Below are 14,940 nucleotides of genomic sequence, written 5' to 3' on the forward strand. Positions count from 1 at the left end.
TAAAATTAATTGTATCTAGTTAGAAAAAATAATTTAGTTAAATCTAAACTGAATTCCTCAAAGGAATTATTTAAATTATGTTCATAAATTGTTAGTCTGATGACCCTTTGCCCACAGCACATTTAAGTTGTTTCTCACATGTAATCTCCATGGCCTAAGAACTGAGTAACTCCTGTTGAAATGGAACAAAGTTCAAGACTATATCTGAATTTCTGAAATCACAAATGGAAGTTTGATGGCCTTTTAGTCACTTCTGGTGTAAAAAGAAAATCCAGGTTTATGTTTCTGCCCTAAACTCTGCAGCTTGTAATGAAAAAGGCTACCAGGTTTGAGAAGTCTAGTTCATAAAGAATACAGAAATAAGTTGTCACTCATCCTGCTGGGGACAGGCTTTTATTAGACAAAGACAGTGTCACACCCCCAGGAGACCTCTGCCAGAAAGCCCCAGGAATATTCCTTTAATTTAGATTTGAGATGACAGGCTGGTATTTCTGCACACACTGAGCAGAACCACCTGCTTCAGCCACACTGGGATCAGCCACTGCCTCTCTGTGCTCCTCCATCTTCCAGCACTCTAAACAAGAGTAACTGCATTTGACATCTCTAACCTCTTCCCAGGAATATCTGAAATGCCAGTTGATTAAAGTAGCTCTAGAACCACAGTAAAAAGCATTATTTAATCAGCTCCCCAAAAGGAAAAAACATATAGAGCAAAAGAGGACAGCAGTAAAAAAATCCTGTGTTTTATTCACCTTGTTTAGTCTTTTCTTAGAAGTTCCCCTCAGTTTGGGTAAATAATTTCAGGTTAAAACAGCAGACTGCCCTGCTTCCAACATGCCCTCTCTGCATCATTCTTATGAATTTGCTTGTCATTTTTCACTCAAATCAATCCCAGCCTCTCCTAGGTCAAGAGGGCCTTGACACTAATTCCTAGAAACCACACAATTACAGTTCAGTTATGGAGCAGGTCTGGCCACATAGAGAATCACTAGATAATACTGAGTGAGGTTTACACCTACTCCTGTGGAAACTCTGCAGTAACTCCTCTTTGTGAACAAACTCTGTGTTTTCTCCTTCCCTGCTAGCTCTCAGCATTGCCTGTGCAGCTGTGGCAGCCCAGGACTGGGCCCAGGAAATCCACCCTGAGCTTTGGAACTGGTTATTTTGTTCCAGATGTCTCCTTTTATTCCAGCTCCCTCACAAGTTACCCCACTTCAATTTATACTTTCAGAAAGTTATGAAACAAGAGCAGTGACATTTCCCAGTTAGAACAGAGATCTTCAAATCTAGTGCTGGTTTGCTGGAATCCTTTTTTTCTGGAAAAATCATATCCTCATTCACTCCTTTCTGGATAAGGCTGCAAGCATCTTTAGAGGACTGCAGCACTGAACAAACTTAACACCTGAACTATAAACAAAGCCCTTGAGGCCAAAGAAAGAAAAACTAAACTTCTGGTAGTCCTAAAAAACACAATGAGAGAACACCACTTAACCTTTAGTTTTGCCTGCACCTGGGAAATTCCATCACCTCTGGGCCATTCCAGCTGTGCTGATCAGCCCTGCTCTCAGCAGGGTTACTCAGGATGGAGGATTAAAACACTGGTGTCAGCTGATAGTTCATCACTTGCAGATGAACAAGTGGGACACTTTTAGATTTCCCAGTGGAGGATAGGCCCTTAAGGCTGCTTTGTGCCTTATCAGGAAGGAAGGGGAAAGAAAAAAAACCCTAAAAGCACTTTGCTTTCACATCTACCTTCAGTGATACAGCACTTTACTCCCCAGCAGGAGGCTCAACCTTGTAAAACAGATTGCACTGTAAAAAAATTCAACTCTCACCTGAAAATGCTGAAAATTAGACCTTAATGCTGTGCTAAAGAAATTATGTGTTTCTTTAGCATTGTATGTACATCAAACTTCAGTTAATCTCATCAGTCCGTTTGCTGAGAAATGAAAAGATTGTTTTGAAATACCGAAATGGATTCATATGGAGATGGTTTTAAAGGACCAAAAAAGAATCCATGTACACATACCCCTATAAATCAATTTTAAAACTTTTCAAGAGAAAAGAAAGTAATTCTCAATATTTTCCATTTGTGAAAGCAGATCTTGAAACTAACACAGCAAATGTAAGTAATTATTACTCATTTTGGTAGTAGAGAGAATGACATAATTACTTTTTGAACTTGCAAGATTTTTCAATAAGTTTTGGTCTGGAAAAAAACTTCCAAAAAGAAAAGAAAAAATAGTATTTTCAACAAATTAGGACCAGACATGAGAAGTACTTAATCAGCCACTTTATTAATGAAACACACTTCAAAAAATAATTTACATCCAGATGACTACTTTCAGGATGGTAGTTTTCTTATTAGAGACAAATTTGCTCACTTCTTATCTGCTTTCACACTGATGATTTCCCATGTCCTTTTGAATTCTTTATCTGAGACCACAGTCATTTTGGAGACAAGATTTACAGTCCAACTGGTAGAAAAAATTAAAGTTATAGGGGTTTTTTGGGCCAATTACTGTTAGTTTCATTTTGCTCTGAGCACCATGGGAGTCCTGCTCTGTAACTTAGGCCTCACAGGCATTAAAGTCAGACTCAGTCATTCATAATTAAGGGTAATGATTATATCATGTCCCAAATCTCACAGTATCTTTTACTTAGCTGTTCAGTCAGGCTCACCAGTTAAGAGAATTTTCCTGCACTCAAAACAAGAGTTCTCCCAGCAGATTCCAACACACTGGGCAGATCCTAAAATTCTGCAGCTCTGGCACTTTGTGCTTTGTGGTGGAGAATATCTTTCACCGTCATGCTGGAAAAAGATGCCAATCCCTCCAGAGCAAGCAGTGGAAATGAGTAAGGTCAAAGAATACAACAAGTCCCAAAATCAAAACACAGAAGGGGAAAGTGGGGAAATAGATGGACTCAAGAATTTTATATATAATACTGGGGACAGGTTGGAAGAAACAGAGGAAGGAATTCTTGTGCCTAGCCATCAAAGAATAAAGATTCATGGGGAATTAGACTTGAGGAGGATGAGAAATTACTTTGAACATTCAGCTCCATTTTCCCAGAAAAGAATGAGACCCAGGCTTGCTTTTGTTTTAACAGAAGTAGGATCTGGTCTTTGGGATAATTCAGACAAGGACAGATCAATTCCCCACCCCCGAAGAATCTTTTCCCAATCTTCATCCTTAAATACCATTGAATGGTTCTCCTTGTTCCCACTTTTCCAGGACAGCCCTGGAAAAGCCTTCAGTCAAAGAGAAACCGCCAACATGTAAATTTAAACCAACTTCACATCCTTTCCATCAAAAATAGTTCTGAATGTAATAAGCTTGGTGATAATTTATAATGTTGTGTAGCATTGAAATATCTGCTTTATAAATGTTTTCTTTTCTTTTACTTGTTACTCTGAAAATTATTTTTTTAAAAATCACTATGAATATATGAATGTGTACTTGGCTGGCACCTTGCTTCTCTCAGGAGATGTTACAGGAGGAAGAAGGTGATGGCAGCCACTCTTGGGATAGGGCACATGAGGACCTCACTTAGTTCCATGTTTTACCGTGCTGGATACTCTTCAAACCATTGTCAAACTCATAAAAAACTGCCAACATGAACAAACACTTACTTTGACCCTTTGGGGATAGCACTAGTCAAGCAATGGAATATCACAGCACACACCTATTTTACCTCCTCACAGACAGATTAAGGAAACTTGGCAGAAAATAAACTTCTTAGGCTGTCAGTGTAGATTCCTGAAGGGACTACATGAGACCATGGCCCACCATGTGTTCAGATGGTCTTTGCTTAGAAGCAAATTAACCAATTGTTAAGCTGGGGAGGAGGCGGTGTTTGTTTTTGTTGGTTTTTTTTTTCTTTTAAGTACATACAGCTAATAAAACAGCCACCTTTTTGCCCCAAATCTCACCCTCCACAGAGCTCTGGCATTGCTTTGCTGTGAAACTGGAGGTGGGCTGAAAGAAAAATTACATCCAAGAATGGAAGTCAAATCAGTGCATCAGAGTTATAAGAGGTAACACCAGTGAATAAGCTGCAGTGATCTTATAAACCTGTCCTGTGGGCAAACTCTGCTCCACTTTCAGAAGTCTATTGTAACAGTACTGAAGGTGGGAATTTGGAAACAAACTACAAGACTTGTGCCCTTATTTGCATGCCCTTCAATGCTTTTTCATGTCACAGCTGTTTCAGAGCTGGCAGATATTAGTGTCAACCCTGACTTCAAAGTGAAAGTTCAAGGCCTTTGCTGAAGTGTGCAGCAGACTCTGCCTTAGTGGATGACACTGGTCCTTTCCCCACAGTGAAGTTCTTTGGCTACACACTTTGAAGTGCCAGAAAGAGGCACTGGTTCCAGATCTCTGACAAATCACACCAAGTTCTGCCATGGTGAAATAAAATAAATCAAATGTATTTTTCTCTGAACAGGGCACAAATAATGTTCAAAGCTCAAAAGTGCACACGAAATCACATTTATCACTAGCCTTCTGGTTACAGGCAAAACACAGGAATCTTTTGTTACGTAACCTACTGGAAGAGACCCAAACACTTTGCCTGTTGTTCCTTGAAGAACTCGAGTAAGCAGGCAATAACTGTGGGAGAAATGACAGGGTGCTGTGCCTCCCTTCTGCTCTTTCTCTCAGCTCTTACTTGCTCTGGGAAACGTGGCTTGGCTATCTCAAGGGCCCTGGCCTCCCACTCACAGCAGCAGCTCCAGAACCTTAGGTGAGGATGGTGCTCTGCCTTAATAACCTCAGAGGGCAGCATTCCTCTGCTTTTCACGTCCCCAGGGTTTCATTAGAGGATCTGCTAAATCAGGCTTGTATAGTCTGTCATTAACTGCAGAATTTAATTACGCTGATTTGCATTTAGGAAAGACTGAAGCTTGCTGAGTTATTGCTGCTATCATGCTGTGTTTATCTTCTACTCTGTTTTCTAAGGGATTTTTTTATAGTGCATAAAGGTCAGGGGGACAAACACTCTCAGTGCAAAGCCACTCCTGAAGATGCAGTCACACCAGGGCCCTGGGTAAAGGCCTTCTGGTAAGGGAACAGACTCAGTACCAACACTGGAGTGTACCCATCCCACACATCTCACAAGCCAACATCAGCCTGGTGTAATCAAAAGAAATGATGAGGAGAGCAAGATGATCCATTGAGACTCTGAAATGCACCCACAGGACAGACATTTGCAAACTGCTTATTTAAAACATGTGAGTTCCCCATACCCATCATGTCATTGAGAAAATGCCTGCTGACTTCAACAAGAGCTCTGCCAAGCTTGACACTTTTGATAATCGCATCTGTGTCGCTGAACTGCTGATCAAGCTTTTTGCTCTCTTTTAACTACATCACCCTGGGTGAAGAATTGACAGAGAAACATCCCAGATTGTTCTCTCTCTGCTGGAGTTTCCGTGATCTTGCCTGCAGTATTAATATGGTTTATGTTCTGAGTATTGACAAAAAGAAGTGATTTCCTTCAACGTTCTTGCAGAGTGGAGAAAGGAATGGTGCTGCTGTAGCTGAAAGCCTCTTCCCATCTTGCAGGCTCTCTACTGAACCAAGTTCCTACTTCAGGTCTCTCTACAACACCACAAGTTTCAGAAGCCCTGTGAAAAGCTCCTCCTACTCTCATTCTAAACACAGCCAAACACAATCACTCTGTGCTAAAAGACTGCAGCTGGTAAGGAAATTAAATTTACTGCAGATCACCCAGTAATGCATTATAACATAAATGATGGAGAGATAACAATCAAGACATGCATAAAAGTGTTTCAGAGAGCACCTTAAAAGTTTAAGGCTTTATCTAAAAGACCAAAAACCCACCTAGTAACCCACCATGTCTTTTTTTTCTTTTTGACTGGTGGATGGATTTATAAGAAAAGCAATGTATTAACAGCACTAATACGACATTTACTCTGTAGTATGCATTTATCTCACAAGTCTTTTGAATCCCAGTAAATGCTTCACTTTTTGTCATTTTTTTAAATGGAAAATTGTAATTCCAAAACACAAAACAGAGACAGATCATACATTTTCTCCAGTGCAACCTGCCCCTCACTGGGCCTTATTGCCCAAAAATGCAGAAATCCTTCACCAAGAATCTTTAATGTGTCTTCTCAAATGCCGGAAAAATGAAAGCTTCCTAGAGAAATCACTCGTGTAATTCTTGCTTTCACACCATCAGAGTTTAAAAGATTGTACATTGGAACATAAAAAGAATTATGCCTCATATTTTTTTAACATTTTAATATATTTTTCATTATAACTTCTCAACTGAACCTGCATTAAAGCGCTCAAACAAAAATCCAGAAAATCTAAATTGCTTCACTTTCTTTGCACCTGTGCTAAACCCATGCTCAAAAACATTTCAATGTTTCTGATTAACAGGATATGAGTTCTACTGCAGAGACTGACAGAAATTTCAAGAGATGAAGAATTTGTGGCAATTTTTTCACTCTCTCTGAAATAGCTTTCAAGCACCTGGAATGCATTGCTAAGAACTATACAGACATGATGCTGTTTAGACTATTAGATTTCAATTTACATCACAGAAAAAATGCATTTGTGAAGTACTTATATACACAAAGAAGCATAACATTAACTGCACAGTGGAGATGTTATCACTTACAGCCACTGAGTGCCTCAACTACAAATTAGAGGATAATTAATTTAAAATAGACCTGTACTAAAACACAGAATAGAGTAGTTAAAAGAAAAAGCTATAATAGTTCCCATGACAGAATTTTCTTTATAGAAAGGACATGAATGTTACATCAATTTACTTAACAATGAAAGTTTGGAACAGGTTGTAGAGTAGGATTTATCTTACACAATAAAGAAGAGCCTTAAGCAAGATCTAGAGGCACAGCTTGACATTAATCCCAAATTTGCCTCAGCCCCACCTTGAGGTTGTGTTCCACCAGACCTCTATTGACTGGATTCCAGACACAAAAAATTGAAGCCTGTAGCTCATTTAAATTATTTGATACATGCTTTGTGACAAACAGAAGCAGCTGTGGGAGGCCCACAATCCCTGAAGCTGGGAAAGGGCAGGGTTGGACCAGTGCAGCTCCCAGCACTCGCTGCATCCCCGTTGTGTGAGTCCTGGCCAGCAAACACTCACCCACCCGAGCATCCCTGCATGTGACACAGTCCCTGGGGAGTTCCAAGTACAAAACACAGAGCCAAGTTGCTCATGCACTAAAACATTTACAGGTTCAAAGCCTTGACTTCCACCTAGGCCTCAGATGAGCAAAATAATGGCTGCTCAAGGCCAAACTGTTTCAATTGCATATTTGACTTGCCAGCAAGCATATCTTTTCCTTACTGAATAGATTTTTTTTAATATATGTATATAATTAATTCCTCCTTTCTAAACTTTCCTTTATACAGCTATATAGAAACCCATGGTGTATTTGGCAATTGCAATCACCAGATAACATCTTACATGGAGAGAATTTCATTCTTCTCAAGCACTTCAGAAGGTACAAGTTTTTCTGATGTCTTTTCCTCCCACCCCATTTACTGAGATATTGACATATATTTATTGTAGGTTTTTAACTTCAGGTAGTTGGATGTTTTTCAGCATATTCAACTATGTCTGTAACCTCAGTCCTTGCACTTGAAAAAATGAATGTATATAACAGTAGTGAATAATATATATGCATTAAACAAAGTTCTTCCTTCTTGAGGTATACTTCATGTTTCCTAAAGCCAAGCTGGCAGAACCCTCCTATCTCAGGTAATTATGGTCTTTGCATCTGCTCTCCATTATTCTGCTGGAATTCTAGGACAACAAAACAGATTTTTTTTTTCTGTGTTATTTCAATGACACTTAAGAGAAACATCCATTCATGCTAGACATTTTCAAATGTTTAGGTAAGTTCTTACAGTTATGAAGTTATTTTTCATGTTTCAAAACATTATTTTAAATGTAAAAAAAAAAAAGGTCTTTTTCATTTTAAAACTAATAAGAGGATTAGTGGCAGAGGATTTCTGTGCAGTGGCAAAATACCTGTGAATTTCACAGCAATCATGAAGTACTGCCTGATTTCCCACAGTCTTCCCCAAAGATTCCATCCTTTTCTTTATTTCCCCAGGAAATAGCAACCTGTGACTGCAATAAAGTAAATCAACAACTGTGCATTACTTCATGACAGTGTTACTATTGATGTTTTTCACCTTCTAATGAAGAAGAAAGACTTTCTGTAGTAAAAACTGTGCATAAATCACAAAATGGTTTGTGTTGGAAGGTCCCTAAAAATCATCTTGTTCCTGCCACAGGCAGGGACACCTTCCACTAGACCAGGTTGCTCAGAGCTCCATCCAACCTGGCCTTGAGCACTTCCAGGGATGGACCATCCACAGATTTTTCTGGGAAACCAGTTCCAGTGCCTCAGCAACCCCACAGTAAAGGATTTCTTTCCAATATCCCATCTAAACCTGTGCTTTCCCAGTCTCAATCCATTACCTCTTTTCTCATCACTACCTGCCCTTGTCAGAAGTCTCTCTCCAGGTGTCACATAGCCCTGGTACCGGAGGGATCTCTAAGGTCTGCCCAGAGCCTTCTCTTCTCCAACACAAACAATTCCAACTCTCTGTCTTTTCAGGAGTGGTGCTGCAGCCCTCTGAGCATCTGTGGCTTCCTCTGAACTCCCTCCAACAGCTGCACATCTCTCTTGTGCTGAGGATCCAATCTAAACACACTAGTCCAGGTGAGGCTTTACAAAAGACAGATTGCTGGAAAGTACGCCACTGTTTTCACAGGAAACATTAAAAAAAAAAAAAGCTGTAAAATGGCTTTAATAAATAACAAGCAACTTCAATTAAAACAAAACAAAACAAAACCATTTCCAGCCTGCTTCTTCTGCCTGTAATAAAGCTGCTATCTGTAAGCTACTTCCTGCAAACAAATCCTTATAGAGCAGGGACTCAAATGTGCAGAATGATTGTATCATTCAGAATGATATTAATTCTGAAGAAAAATCGTGAGTTCTGAATTATTAAGGAACACTGTCATTGAAGTTTTCATTGAACATCCATATCCTGAAGCCATACAAATGTCACAAAAAGCCACAGCATTTTGGCTCTGATTCAGGGCAATTTTTAACCAGTCAATCAAAGTACCTCTGTATTTAAAGCTAAGCATGTGCACAGCATTTCCTGCTAAATCAGGCCTCAGATTCCCACATCACTTTATGAATCTGTGACCATCATGCTTTTAAGCAGAACTGAGGGTCTTAAATTCCACAGAAAATGCTTACAGACCTCAAGAGAACCTGCTTTGTCTATATGGAGGGAAAACTATAACATCCTAAACTAGGAATTTACAGTCCATTTGCTGTTCCGTGTCAATTCTCCTGGTGAACAGTTGGTGCCCTTGTTCATTATAAGTTTAAACACTTTCAAAGTATATTATTAAACAGCAAATAAAGGTTTTCTTGATAAAGGCTAAAGAGCTGTTTATCCTGAGATTCTTGGAGTACTACATGTCAATTTACTTTGTAGATGGACAAGTTATGCCACATTAAGAGTCTGCAAAGATAGTCCCTTATGGAATTAGATATCTTTAATTTAATTTAGCTTAATCCACTTCATGAGTAAAATAAACAAAACACAATGAAGGCTACTTTAATTCCAAATGAGAGTTTTATGTGGCTTAAATAGCCAACTGAAAACGTTTTAGTTAATTCATAGAAACATAGAATGGCTTGGGGTGGAAGGGACTTTAAAAATCATCTTGGTCCAACCTTCCTGCTAGTGCAGGGACACTTTGCACTTGACCAGGTTGCTCAGAGATCCATCCAGCCTTCCCTTGAACACTTCCAGGGATAGAGAATCCACAACTTCTCAGATGAACTTCGCTGAAGATCCCCACGTAGATGGTCTCTGACAGTGGCCAAACAGAAACAAGAAGAGGCAAATGGTCTTGCATAAATGTTCCTCTTCATTTGCAACAAGCTGATAAGAAACAAGACTGAGAGTAGTAGTGTTGTGTTTTCATCCTGGCTCCTGCATGCCTAACTGTGGCCATATTTTAAGAAGATGCCATTCTCATGGTACTTTTGGAGCAAGCATCTGTACAGTTCTTTGCACACAGAATTTCATTACAATCAAATGAACCGCCGTGTGCTGACTCTCAAGAAGAGGGCTGAGGTCTGTGGGTTAAAAACCAGGGAGTGGGGCAGGCACTGGCCCAGTGAAGGGCTGAGGACATGCTCAGCCTTCCTCGCTGCTGGCAGTGGGCAGCGTCCAGCACCGGGGACAGCGCCCAGCACCACGGACAGCGCCCAGCACCGCGGGCAACGCCCAGCACCGCAGGCAACGCCCAGAACCATGAAGAGTGCCCAGCACCATGGACAGCGCCCAGCACCACGGACAGCGCCCAGCACCGCGGGCAGCGCCCAGCACCATGGACAGCACCCAGAACCACGGACAGCGCCCAGCACCGCGGACAGCGCTCAGCACTGCTGGCAGCACCCAATCCCACACCATCCGCTCCCTCCCACAGGATTTTAAGCCTTGCCAACCAAAATCCCATCTCAAGAAACACCTTTGAAGTCAGATTCAGAGGAGAAAGTAGCACAGCACAGGTCGTTCAGAAAGCGCAGTGTTCAGGCTGGGCTTTTCCAGGCCACTTGGAGGATTATTCTATTTCCAGAGAACCAGGCATTCAAATCTCATCAAAGCTTTTGGAAAACGTCCGACTAAGCAGCAACTGTTATCCTTTAAAAAGGATGCTCATCCTTCAAAGCTCATCACTCAAAGCTCACTTAAGTAATGAGTTGATTCCGTGATTCCAAATGTCCAAGGCCTGAAGGGAACCTCAATTACACTACAGCCTTGGGTTTCTTCCTTGCTTCTGTAAGGAAAGGGTGAGGAGGAATTCTTGTAATATTCAACCTGGATGTGGAACCACCTTTGTGGTGCACCCTGCTGTCAGTTAAATATACTCAGGATTAAGTGGCTTTATTCTTAATTTCTAAAGGCATTGTTTGTGCATGCGTGGTACAAATACTACATCTCCACAAAAACAAGCAGCAAACCTGTTTTAGTACAGGAGCAGGTTTCTGACATCTTGCTGTAATTGCTGAGCTGGACTTAAAATGGACAAGAAGAGCAGTGAAATAGTGCAAAGAATCAGTATTTTTTATAGCATCTCTCATCCAAGGATCCCTAAATGCTTTTAAAGTTACCCCTCAGCAAGCTGAACAATACTCCCATGTTACAGACAAATGTTAAGTTGCCCACTTTACAAATGGCTGAACACAGATACAATGAGGCCCCTTAGAGAAAATTTGCAGAAATAGAGATATTTTTTTTTTCGCACCAAAGTAGCTGCAAAACCCCACCACAAAGGAGTCATAGACCTTATTCTTCAAAGGAAGATCATACTGCATCTGCAGCCAGCTGCAGACTGAACTGAGAGACCACATGTACCCTCAGTGCTGGTCCAGAGTACCCTTGTCTCCAAAAGAAGCAGAACAGATACCCCCTCTGCACTTGTCTGATAGGCAAGCAGTCAGCTTTGACATATATGAAAAGGAGAAAAGACATAGTATTGTCAGCTCAAAGGCAGATAGAAAATTCAGATCCAGAAAGACATGCTAAGATGAAAAAATAATAAAAAAACCCCATATTGCCTTCTACTATTTTCACTGTCTCACAAAATCAAGACATTAATTTTGTTTAAGTTTGCAAGTCTGTAACAGTAACGCCTGTAGTGGCTGTTTTGGCACAAGTATTAATACTTCACCTTTAGGCAGGTTTGAAAAATCAATATACTGTGAGTTTCCACTAGAGACAGTAATTAACAAAAACCAAACCAATACCCAAACCTTCAAATGAAGTGATTCTTCTATATAATCTGCCTAGTGACTGTCTGAAGTTTAATTGCTCTAACTTTTAGCAATGAATAATAGCCACCTGTACAACAATCTGATTAGAGAGCAGAGATTCCATTTGTTATAATTAAAAATCTTGTTCAATGCCTTTCACTTCATTGGTAATTTGGCTGGAAAATTCAGAGTCATTTATGAAAGTGATAATCAGGGTCATTTATAGATCACACCACCATACACACAGGCCCATGAGTCTCTACTGTGCAGGGCTGGGGCAGACTAAATCTAAAGGAAACAAAAAGTTTCTCTGCAACAAAATCATCCTTTAGTCTATTTGGGTCAGTTTGCTAATGGCTAGGAATTCTGTCATTACAACAGAGAAGGCTGCAGACAGCATAGCTAGAAATACAAGATCCTTATGCACTGCAGATTTGCAATGAAGTATCAGTCCAGCTTTTTAAAAAGCCCCATCACCTTATTGTCAACAGTAGTTGGCATCCAAACTTCAAGACAGAGTGTATAGAAATATGCATCTATATTGCCAACAGCTAAATCCAGTGCTTTGGATTCAATATTTATCAATTGCATTTTGCAAAAATATGTACTGAAGTGCTCCTGGCGACATTGCTGAGTGGAGAAAAAAAAAAAAAAAAAAAAAAAAGACAGAAATAGAAACACCCCAGAATAACATCCAAATTCTCTCCTGGTGAAGTTCAAAACACTTTTTGCCTCTCCCAGAAAAATAAACCAATGACCTACAAATACCATAGGACTGTAATAGTACAGAGAGATAAACCATGAGGAGGGCATGACTTTCATTCCACAGTACATTTGTGATCACAGAAAAAGGCCTGAAGAAAAGAGAGTGTGGAAGCTAAATCTTCCATGCTGGGGAGAAAAACAAGGTTAGGACTACAGCTAAAAACTTTGTTACTGATGCTTTCATAGAGTTATGTTAGACAATGATTTAGAAGCACAGTCCATGTAAGGAGCATCACCTCAAGAAATAATAGTAACAAGATGATTTTAAACAAATTAAAAATCAATTCACTCTGCATTTACTTGTACCTTTTACTTTCAGTCTTTCAAGCTTAATTCAGCTCTTTACCTTTTCATCTGAACTATTCAAATTTTATTTATATTTTTCCACTACTGAGAAGCCATCACTAAGCGAATCGATAAAAATTTCACAGAAAAGTTGACATTTCCTAATTAAACAACTAAGACAGAAGAATACGAAAGCTTATATTAGAATGACACCGCAGACTGTGATACTGTCTTTTACTTGCTAAGAACATTCTATTCAGGAGTATTTAAACCACTAACCCTTTGCATATTAGCTCCAAATAACTGATTGAGTGCTATGCTTCAGTATTTTTCTTCCTTTTTCATTTATTTCCTTCTGAGGGAGCTCACATGACATATAGCATAAACTTTGAAGGGTCTCCTTTATGAAAAAACAGCAAATCTCCAGGCCAGGTTTTGTGCACAAGCCTTTTTGGGGTCAGTTGGTACCATTCTTGTAGATTGCTGACGGCTGCCCTGGGACACTGTGATCTCTTGCCACAAACACACACCACACCCAGGCAAATCTGCTATGGAATAAGGATTACCCTGAGAGGTAGCATTTCTCTAGGAGCTGTTCTCTAAAGCCAACACATACATCTCAGCAGATTTAACAAGGCAAACAAGGACAGAATAAACTGTATTTAGAATGTGAACAGAGTGGGGACTGTGATCAAGGTCAAGTTTAAATGTAGTCAGGGCATGACAGCAGCTCTGGTAGATGTATCCAAGCAGGTCTGGGATGATATTAGATTAGTCATAGGAACATGGTGCTCAGAGCAGGTGTCTGACCCAGATTCACTGGCAGTGATTACTTGGAAACAGGATAAAGGGTGCCTTTATGTGCTGTGGTTTCACCTTGGGCATCATTTCCCTCTCTGTGCCCATTTTAAAAGGCACAAGTCTATAGGATATGCATGGAGAACCAAGATCTAAATGGGTGGTACCGGTACCAGAATGATTACCCCAGATGGGATTTGGATCCATCCAGGCATGTTAGAAAGTTTTGTCCATTTGGAGATCTTAGAATGCACTGCTTGAAACCTGTAGTGCATGCCAAGGACTTTAGGGATGCCTGCAGTACTCATCAGTACACTCTTGGTAATGAGTGACTTTGAAAGCATGTTTTTTAAAGGAATATTCATAGCTGCAAAGGAGCTATCACATTCTTATTGTAAAAGCTGTAATGACTCTCTGGGGCCTCAACACAAAGGAAGCTACGCACACCCATTACAGATCTCAAACAGTAGCTCTCTTTCTGATGAAGACAGAGAAACAAGGCACCTCAATAACTTTCCATCCTGTAGAGACTTATAGTCTAAATCTTTCTCACTTTATCCTACCAACAACCTGAAAGGAGTCAAATCAGGCCAGAAACACCACGTTGAATATTAAAGCAGTTGTGAATGCAGATTCCGGACTTGCATAAGCAAGGATGAATTAAGAACAGACTAATAGCTTATGTCTAAATATTCTTTTTTCACTCCGTTCAATTTACAATACATTTTTAATGGTATTGACAGGCGGTAGAGGAATGGGAAAATTATGTGCTAAAAAGCAAAACCGAGGTGAGAAGAGGAAATTAAATCTCCATTTAGCAGAAAATTTATTTCAATATTTGTTTTCCTTCCAAAGCAAGATGAAAACAAGGACTGTTGAAACTTCCAAGTAAACAAAATTTCCGTTCCCATCAATCAAACCCTTATTTTATTAAAACTGAAATAATTAATTTCCCACATATTATTTATATAACATAAAGGCAAACAACCATCAAGGATTACATTTCAAAGCTTTTTTTCATGTATCAGACTTTAACAGAGTACTCTATTTAATCTTTTTCTAAGCACTGCAATATCAAAACCATAACGTTCCTAAATTAGGTTAATGGCAAAAAATACAGAAAGAAATATTTGATTTGAAAATTTTATACTAGACTCCATTATCTGCCAGAATTTTCTCATCAACTAAAATATTATCAATTTACTAATACATAGGGTATTGTCTGATTCAGT

At 39.7% G+C, this 14,940-nt stretch overlaps 1 protein-coding gene across 2 annotated transcripts in view; it reads right to left on the reverse strand.

Annotated features, from left to right (window-relative positions):
* The window catches only part of DPP6 (dipeptidyl peptidase like 6), a 544,817-nt gene that overhangs the window by 455,263 nt on the left and 74,614 nt on the right, over positions 1 to 14,940 (reverse strand). The gene's annotated exons all lie outside the window — the stretch shown is intronic.

This window comes from Prinia subflava, chromosome 1, assembly GCF_021018805.1.
Source record: "Prinia subflava isolate CZ2003 ecotype Zambia chromosome 1, Cam_Psub_1.2, whole genome shotgun sequence".
Lineage (NCBI taxonomy): Eukaryota > Metazoa > Chordata > Aves > Passeriformes > Cisticolidae > Prinia > Prinia subflava.